General features: G+C 32.7%; 2 pseudogenes; both read right to left on the bottom strand.

Annotated features, from left to right (window-relative positions):
• Positions 1 to 968: 968 nt before the first annotated feature.
• On the bottom strand, positions 969 to 1934 carry LOC142620288 (carboxylesterase 1 pseudogene; annotated as a pseudogene).
• A 4538-nt stretch (positions 1935 to 6472) lies between these two features.
• LOC142621377 (carboxylesterase 1 pseudogene) lies at positions 6473 to 7658 on the bottom strand (annotated as a pseudogene).
• Between the last annotated feature and the right edge of the window lie 2691 nt (positions 7659 to 10349).

Raw genomic sequence — 10349 nt, 5'->3', positions numbered from 1 at the left:
TTGAATTTCATGAAATGTGACATATACAATTAGGCAAAGATGCCAAAGACCCGATAAGTGGTCTTAGCAAAAAAAAAAAACACACGATGAGACTGTAATAATACCAAATGTATATACAGCAAAGAAAAAAAAAGTAATACAACTGCTATTGTTCAATTATGTATCATCCTTCCCAATTGGAATCAGATATCAACACCAACATTCAAACAAACACTTCAAGTCTTTTTTTTTTCTTTCTTTTTTTTTATTAGAAAACAAACACCAAGTCTGATTTGAAGATAAGATCATAGCAGCTGTTACATTAAAAGATTAGGATAAGATAAACCTCACAATCTAATCTTTACTGATAATTTTTGTTTATACTTATTATTAATGAAGTTGTAGCCAAACTTTATTCTTAAATAACAATAAAAATAATAATAAGAAGAAGAATGAGAAGAAGAAGGTTCACAAAACATATTCATGGAAAATAAAAAGAAACAAAATAGGTTCCAAGTTTTACTTTATAGTAAGGGTAAATTGCAAATTATATACTTAAAGTTTGAGGGTGTGAATTTTACATTCTGAAATTTCAAAATTTGAAATTCACCCTTTGAAGTTTGGGAGTTTTTAAATTTTACACCCTGATGTTTTAGAATTTAGATTTTACCCCTTAAATTTTAGGGGTGTTTGGATTTTGCTCCCCAAAATTTGGAGGTATTTGGATTTCACACCTTGAAATTTCAAAATTTGGAGGTGTAAAATCCAAACACCTTCAAACTTTAGAGTGTAATTTTCAAATACTTTCAAATTTCTAAGAGTAAAATCCAAATTCTGAAATTTTAGAGAGTAAAATTCAAATACCTCCAAACTTTAGGGGTATAATTTGCAATTTACCCTTATAATAACTTGGACCATTTTTTTTATGGAAGTAACTTGGATTATTTTGGTTGCATCAGAAGTACCAAAAATAGAAACCATGCATTTAATTAATTTTCTGGGAACTGGCTTAGGTACCCATACAGTGCCTCAGCATTGGTGTGGTTAAGTAGTTCCACTGCATGATAATCTCCTTCTTTAAATTGGGTTTCCACCTTAATATCTTTCTTCTTCAACATCTCTACCAGTTTCTTCTGACTGTCACTCAATGGATCTCCATCACATCCCGTCACCACAATCAACCAACCCAGCTTCTTGATTTGATCAAATTCATCAACCACCCTTGGATTGCAATACTCATGATCACGGTCAGACCCAATTGGCAATGACAATTTCCACATCACATCAGTACTGCTTGGTGGCAAAACTGGGTCGTCGATCAACCTCTGCTCTGATCCACTCCTCTGTGTCGAACAAAAGAATGGTGTGTGCAACAACAGCCCTTTGATCTTCAATGGTTCAAGATCATCAACAGCTTTAGATACACGTAGCCCCACATGATAGGCTATATTGCCACCCACACTAGTACCCATCAGATAACACTTACAATAATCAACATGGTCACGTAACAATTTTTCATCTGTACTCTTGATCCAATGTAACGCTTCTACTGAATCATCGTACCCCGCGGGAAGGCGGTGCTTGGGTGCAAGACGGTAGTTGATGGAGACGACCACGACGGAGAGTTGATGTGCCATGTTGTAACAAAAGTCATGATTAGGTGTGGAATCAGCATTCAGAATAATAAAGCCACCACCATGGTAGTACAAGATGAAAGGAAGTTTTTTAGTGTTGTTCTTGTCTAGGGCTTGACAGGGTAGGAATATGAGGACATAGGTTTTGTGTTCTTGGTTGAAAGTGACATCTTTGGTGATCACAGGGGCGGAAAGATTGTCATCGGGTGCGGCAGCTGTCCTCGGGAATTCAAAACCACGTTGGATTGTACCGTCATCATTTTCGACAACATGGTGAAACTTAAAGGGATCAAGTGGCTTTGGAGTTTCTTCTCCAGACATGGTATTGAGAATTTGTTGCTCAAGTGTTGAAGAAAGATAGTTTAATAGTATAGTTTTTATAGATATAACACCTGCAACATATTCATAACAAATCATAAAATAATAGTTTATTACTTAAGATTTATTGCAAAAATATTGTGAAGTGTTGTAGACCATTTCTTGCGCTCTGATACAATTATTCAGTCAATTTTGCATTTAATACTCTAAAGTTAGGTCGGAAGTGCTGGTCTAAATGAATGATTACTCGGCATTAACAAACATTATCCTAAGTAAAGTATTTGTTCAGAAATCTAGGTCGCATGTGTTGATCTAGATAATTAAACAGAACTGACATTATCCTCCTATCCAAAAAAGAAAAAAAAAAGCATTGATATTATCCTAAATTAAATACGGTCATGCTCGGGTGCCCTAATGGCAATTCTTAATATAGCATAGTAAGAAAGTTTTAACATCATTCTCATAAGAAATATAAAAAGTTGTCAATAAAATTAATTGCTTTATCGTCTTCTCATAAAATGTTTCTAAAAATAATTTTTAAATCAATGCACTTATAGCATTTGTTAAGATTTTCCAATAAGGTATTTACTCAGAAATTTAGATTGCATGGGCCGATCTAGATGATTTCTCAGCGCTGACATTGTCCTCCTATCCACACACACCAAAAAAAAAAAAGTATTTGTTCAGAAATTTTTGTTTTAGATTTAGGCATTAACATTGTTCCTAAATTTTCTATAAAAGAAGAAAAAAGATATATATATATATATATATGTGTTTTTTCTAAAAATATACAATTAAATGTCTTTAATAGAAACCTTCTTAATATTCTAAAAGGAACCCCCATTTAATCTTTTAAAAAAATATTGTGTTTTGGAGAATTAAAAATATAGACACCATTTTTTTATATATTTTTTTCAAAGAATAATGCAAGAAATACAAATTATTTTATAAAAAATTTTAGGGTAAATTACAAAGTTAATCCCTAACATTTCCATCATTTGTCAATTTGGTCCCTAACTTTTCAACTATGTCAATTTGGGTCCTAACCTTTTTAGTACCATGTCAATTTGATCATTGCCATTATCTTTTAGATGGAAAAATTTGATGTGTAATAAAAAGTGATTTTTCATGCCACATCATTGCCAATTGTACCGCCACTTCTTTTTTATTTTTTATTTTTAAAAAAACCTATTTTTGTATTCACACATGATCAGATTACCCTTCCCTAAAAATTTCTAAAATTTGTAAAATCCTTAATGGCCTGTTTGGGAGTTTAGAGAGGGAGGAGAGTAGAGGGGAGTAGAGGGGAGGGGAGTAGTGGAGAGGAGAATAGAGGAGAATGATTACCTTCCACCTTGTTTGGATGTTTTTATAATTAGTAAGAGGGAAGGGAGTAATTAGCCATTCCCCTTGTTTTTAACATTGTAATTTTATAAATATAATAAGGGTAAATTAGGTAATTTACTTTATCAATAATTTTATGTGCTCTACTCTCCCTCCAAATCTCTCCAATTTGGGGGAATTAAAAATGAGGAGGTTAGAGGTAGTTGAAACTCCTTCAAACCCCTCCAAACCCCTCTCCCTCCTTCCTTAAAAAACTCTCAAACAAGGTAATTGAATTACTCCCCTTCCCTCTACTCTACTCCCCCTCCTTTTTTAAACATCCAAACAGGCCATAAATCTTTATGTGTCTATAGTCCACATCTCCATCTCTAATCTCTTCTCCCTCGTCCTCACGTTCATACCCCCATTATCTTTCTTGCAACTTGGAATTTTCAGTTGCGTTAGCATTAACCATGAACAGATTCTCCCACTCCTACTGTGAGGAGGATTTCTAATTCCACTCCATCAGCAACAGGGAAAATCCAAAAGATGCACAAGTAATTGGTCATTGCATCCTTCAAGCATTACTCAAATAATTAAATTGGATTTGTTCAAATTCTATAGAAAGAAATCAATGCACCATATATTTAGAAGAGTAGAAATCTATCAAGACTATGCAATGTCTTCCCAGCTTTCTTCCTTGCTTCTGATGACAGGTATATCAAAGATAGCAAACCCAAATGGTCTTTCAGAAAACAATGTCAAAGCACTATATGGCTTAAATTATGCAAAGAGTAAGCATCCAAAAAGAACAATTTTCAACCTTTTGGCCTATAAGACGCAAAAAATCAATCTCCATCCTTTAGGCCCAAAAAATAAATTCAAACCCAGATTTTCAGCCACCGCAGAAGCAAATTCCAATCTCAAAATACCCTAAAAGAATTCCTCTCTCTTTCATTATGACCGAGAGAAAGAACTTATCTGCTACCTTTTGTAGAGATCCTAGCTATTACTTTTGAGTTTGGAACTTAAAAAAGGGTCTACAATCCCCACCATTCATAAAATATTATCACCTTTGATTCAAAAAGACAATTAAGTGTTTCCCAATATTTTCACCTTCGATTCAATTAAGGTTTTCTTTACTAGCAGCTGCCGGAAGAGAGAACGCACCGCCATCCTCGTTGTTTACAACTTCAGATATTCAGGCGTGAGGTTGAGGAGATGTGTAATAGAGAGAGAGAGAGAGAGAGAGAGAGAGAGAGAGAGAGAGAGAGAGAGAGAGAGAGAGAGAGAGAGAGAGAGAGAGAGAGATTTAGGAATTTTACAAATTTTAGAAAGTTTTAGGAAAGGTAATCTAACTCAATGTGAAATTTGGGGGTTTTTTTTTTTTAATTTACGTGGTGGTACAGTTGGCAATTTATGGCATAAAAAATTATTTTTTATTATTCTGTTTGACACATCATATTTTTTTTCATTTAAAAGATAATGGCAATGATCAAATTGACACGGCATTGTAAATGTTAAGGACCAAATTGACAAATGGTGTAAAGGAGAGGGACTAAATTTGTAATTTACCCAAAATTTTATAAACTGTTGATGTGCTGAGTAATTATTGGTAAATAAAAAGTAATATTAATGGTGGATCTAGATGAAAACTAATAAGAGGTTGGCCACATTAATATTTTGTAAAAATATTGTAAAATAATTTGTGATTGTAGCATTACTCTTTTATAAAATGACAATTGCAATTTTTTTTTTTAAGAAACTAGAGATCCTTGTTGCATTTATTATCTAAGAAAAAAAAATCTTAGTTAACATTATTTTGTGTGTGTGTGTGTATATTTTATGTATTGATTTGTATGTTTACATCGATTATTTGATTTATTTAAAACTGATTAAATTTTTATGGTGTTTCATACTATTTCAAAATATAGTAAACGTAATCTCTAATTTAGTTAATAAAAAAACCCTGATCTAAATTGCTTTAAAAATTATTTATTTTGATTAATATAACTGATAAGATAATTCACAATTTACCGGATGGAAAAATTAAAAAGTTTTGACTAACCTAAAGATTAACTTGATGTAAATATTTTTGTTATATGTAAAAGAAAATAAAACAAGTTAATGATGTAAGATTCTCCATTAGGAAATTTAATGTGGGCCACATATATTTTATTTTTTAATTATTCAATTATCATGTATTCAGATTTATTTTTATTTAATAAGAAAAGTGTTAGCTAGATAATGACTAGTCCTATTAGAAATCTCTTTGTGAGCAAACACATATATCGTTGCTTGGTAAATAAACGTCTTTTAGTGGATAGATATACTCCTTGATGAAATGAGTGTAACTAAATAATCAGCCTTAAATGGAAACAGTCTTTAGTCTAGCTTTGAAAAATCATGTGCTCACCAACAAAAGCAGGGGCGGAGCCAAAGGCAAGAGGGGGCAATTGCCCCCTCTGACCACTCCTAAAAAAAGCCTATAGTTACCAATATTATCATCCATTCTTAAAAAGTTTGACGCCTCTAATATAGCCAAAAATAAGGGAAATGAGCTTCCCCGACAAACAAACCATTAGCTTTTGTCTTGTCACAAGTTTTTCACTCATTTCACTATTCACGGTTTTTTTTTTTTTTTTGCTAATTGATCCCATATCTCATAAATAAGTTATCCTTGATAAAGGTTTAAGCTTTGAATTGTTTTTAGATAGGATGAAGCTAATGGTGAAATTTCCGTGAACAATTCAATATAATCTATTAATTTATCTTTTATCATGCAATTCAATTTGAGGGCCTCTTTTATATATATAATTTACCTCAAACTTCTCAAGTATTAGATTTTTACCTCTAAATTTACCTAAAATTTTTAAAAGAAATATGGTTAGCTCTCCAAACTCTTCATATTTTTTGTATAAAACTATTAAATTGGACCAATTTTAAATTTGTTATTGTTTCGCCTCTCATTTATGAAATTCTAGTTCCATCCCTAGCATAGGTCAACAGTTATGAAAAGAGTTATTATTTATGAAAAGAGCTATTATTTATAATTAGGAAGTAGCTATTTTTAAAAGATAAGATAGTAAACTTTTAGCATACACAATATTAGAATGCTCATATATAAGAAACTTTTAAGCTAATGGAGTTGTTATCCTTAAATAAAAATAATAATAAGAATAAGGTTCACAAAAAATTATTCACAGAAAATAAAAGAAAAAAAAGATAGGTTCCAAGTTTTATTTTATAGTAGTAAATTGGAACATTTTTTTGGTAGCATCAGAAGAAGTACCAAAAACAGAAATTAACCATCCTATTATTTTTCTAGGAAGGGGCTTAGGTACACAAATAATTCATTAGCTTTGGTGGGGTTAACTAGTTCCGCCGCATGATAATCTCCTTCAGTAAATTGTGTTTCCACCTTAATGCCTTCCTTCTTAAACATCTCTACCAGTTTCTTTTGACTGTCAATCAATGGGTCTCCATCACAGCCCGTCACCACGATCAACCAACCCAGCTTCTTGATTTGATCAAATTCATCACCCACCGTTGGATTGCTATACTCATGGTCACGGTCAGACCCAATTGGCAATGACATTTTCCACATCAGATCAGTACTGCTTATTGGCAAAACTGGATCGTCGATCAACCTCAACTCTGATTCACTCCTCTGTGTTGCACCAAAGAATGGCGTGTGCAACAAAAGCCCTTTGATCTTCAATGGTTCAAGATCATCTACGGCTTTAGATACACGTAGCCCCACGTGGTAGGCTATATTGCCACCAGCACTAGTACCCATTAGATAACACTTGGAACAATCAACATGGTCACGTATTATTTTTTCATGTGTAGTCTTGATCCAATGTAACACTTCTACTGAATCATCGTACGCCGCGGGAAGGCGGTGCTCGGGAGCGAGGCGGTACTCAACTGAGACGACCACGGCGGAGAGTTGATGTGCCATGTTGTAACAAAAGTCATGAATAGGTGTGGAATCAACATGTAGAATAATAAAGCCACCACCATGGTAGTACACGATGAGAGGAAGTTTTGTAGTGCTAGTGTTATTATCTAGGGCTTGACGGGGTAGGAATATGCGGACATGGGTGTTGTGTTCTGGGTTGAGAATTACATCTTTGGTGATCACAGGAGTGGAACCATTGTGATCATCAGATGCAGCAGCAGTTTGAGGAAATTCGTAAAGACGTTTGAGAGTACCATCGTCGTTTTCAACGATATGGAGAAGCTTAAAGGGATCGATTGGCTTTGTAGTTTCTTCTCCAGACATGATATTGAAATATGTTGATCAAGTACCGTGTTTTTTTTTTTTTTTTTTTTATAGGAAGGTACCGTGTTGAAGAAAGACTTTAACAATGTCGTTCATATATAGATAAAAGACATAAAGGAAGTGTGGTTCCCAATGCCATGTTACTTTATATATAGATAAGATACATGTAGTTCCCAACTATATTAGTTTCTCAACTAACGTTCAAAGTACAATAGTTAACATTAGTCATAAAAATCATTATCTATATGATTATAGCTGGTTTGGTTATAAATTTTTAATATCGTTGTTCAAGTATTATGGAAATATATGTAAATTAAAAAATATTATGAAAATACGTGTTTTAGTGTTTAAATACTGAAAATTGTTATTTAAACAACTATACCAATCCCTCCCTATATTATTATAAACAAGCTAATATTGTGTATGTGTTAGAATCTCTCTCTCTTATGTGTATTTGTTTCTAAAAAAAAAAAAAAACTAACACTGGCCCGTTTGATTAGAGATTTTTAGTATCATTATTTAAGTGTTGTGGAAATATATATGAATTAAAAAGTGTCGTGAAAATACGTGTTTTAGTATTTAAACATAATAATTATACTTAATAATTTGAACATTAATTTTTCTAGCATTGGTTGATCACCTAATGTTCTTAATACGATAGCTAACATTAGTCATAAAAATCATTATTTATATGATTATAAATAAGCTAATATTACTCAATAAGCTAATTATAAATCCATATACTTCTTTTAAAATATTTATAATATAATTTATTCGAATCCGCCGGCACCACCTTTTGAACTTCATTACCTTTTGTCAAATTGATAACGTGCTGTGAGCCCACTATTATTATTATTTATTAAGGACATCAACTGTCAATTATTATTAATAAGCTAACATTAGTCATAATTATACTTACTCAATAATTAGAATGTTAGTTGATCAACTAACGTTCAAAGTATGATAGCTAACATTAGTCATGAAAATCATTAATTATATGGGTAGGGACACAGAATTTGGCCTCTGAGGTGCTCACCTCAGAATACTACTATAACAGTTCACACAACTTAAATACAAGTAAACAACAAGGAATATATACTCCATAATGGGAAACACAAATAGTAGATTTCTTTGACCATTTGTGTAACAATTATAGTTACAAATGTTACTATAGGAAACTTTCTTGTTCCCGTGGTGACACCCTTGGTGTTTCTCTCTCTTTCTACTTCTATTACTCTCCCTAGATAGACTGTTCTTCTTCTCCCAAAAAGAAAATCCTCCCCCTGTTCGTCTCGAATTTCTTCTTCTTTAAAAGCCCTTTTCTGTTCCTACTTTTACAGTTGTCTTATATGCATTTAATGAGACAGAGATTATGTGAGGGCTCCCAAATTGTGGCAAAGATAAAAATATTTTAATCTTCTTGCATGTTTTGGAAGTTTCCCGCAATTCCCAGCGCCATCTGGTGGCAACATGCGGATTATCCGTGCAACTGACTAAACACATGGTTATTCTTCCATTCTCTTCACGGGAGTCATTATACCACGACATTCCCCTTCTCAAGCGTGAGGTTTAACTTCCTTTTTCTTACAGCCTATTTCCTTCTTAGACTTCCCCCTTGCAACCAAATCTGGCTCAATCTCATTCCTGTGGTCCATTTCATTTTTGGGCTTTAATCTGGAAGGGGATCTTTCCACTCCCAACAATATGATTATCATTTTTGGGCTTTAATTTGGACGGGGATCTTTTCACTCCCAACAATATGATTATAAATAAGCTAACAATATTCAATAAGCTAATCATAAATCCATATAATTTATTTAAAATATTTATAAATAGAATTTATTCAAACTCGCCTACCCAAAAAGAAAAAAAAATGATTAGTGTCATACTTGCTTTTTAATGGTATAGAGAAACAAGTATATTGTAAAATAAAACATAGCTATCATACTCACATAAGGAATTCTCTTCTCCAAATAATTGCTTCCTTTCAACTTGTTTCTCAATTTGAGCGGCAAAATTATGTAGAAACTTGTAAATGAAATTGCTTCCGTTTGAGGCTCTCACCCAACCCTATTGGTCTCATTGACTAGATATTTTTTTTTTTTTTTTTAAATCCCAGAGTTAGGGGTTGCTAGGTCTTGATACATGGAGATATTTATAAATTACTTGAGCATAACTTTAGCAAGGAGATATTTATAAAGAAACATGTACAACATAAAATAAAACATATCAAGGAGATATCTATAATGGTTAGTCCCATTTGTGAGTTTTCGCCGATGCCATCATCTCTAATGATAAAAACTAAATTACTACTAGTACAACTAGGGGTGGCAAAATTTGACACGACCTGCGAACCCGACACGACACGACACGAAATTAACAGGTTATGGGTTGAGGCTTAACGGGTTCGTGTCATATTCGAGTTGACACGGCTAACCCGTTTAATAAATTGGTTGGGTTAGTGTTGAACACATAGAACCTGTTTGACCCGTTTAATTAAATGATATTTTACTAATATACCCTTCAAACTCTAGGTATATGAACTTATTAGTTGTTGTGATTTATATTCTTTGACATATTGTGATTGATTATTTGTGATATTGGGATATGCTTTAATTTTGAATGATTATTTGTGATGCGATTCTTTCGTTAGTTCTGAATTTTATATTAAAAATATTTATTTGTTTGTTTTTTCATTAATTTTTATTTTTCATTTTGATAAAATTTGATAAACAGGTCGACACGACTGACCCGTTTAATAAATGGGTCGTGTTAGGGTTGAGGAATCTTGACCCGTTTAATAAACA

The sequence above is a fragment of the Castanea sativa genome, chromosome 12 (assembly GCF_040712315.1).
Source record: "Castanea sativa cultivar Marrone di Chiusa Pesio chromosome 12, ASM4071231v1".
Lineage (NCBI taxonomy): Eukaryota > Viridiplantae > Streptophyta > Magnoliopsida > Fagales > Fagaceae > Castanea > Castanea sativa.
Note: the sequence above shows the minus strand (reverse complement) of the source record. Positions and strands in the feature narration are given on the sequence as shown.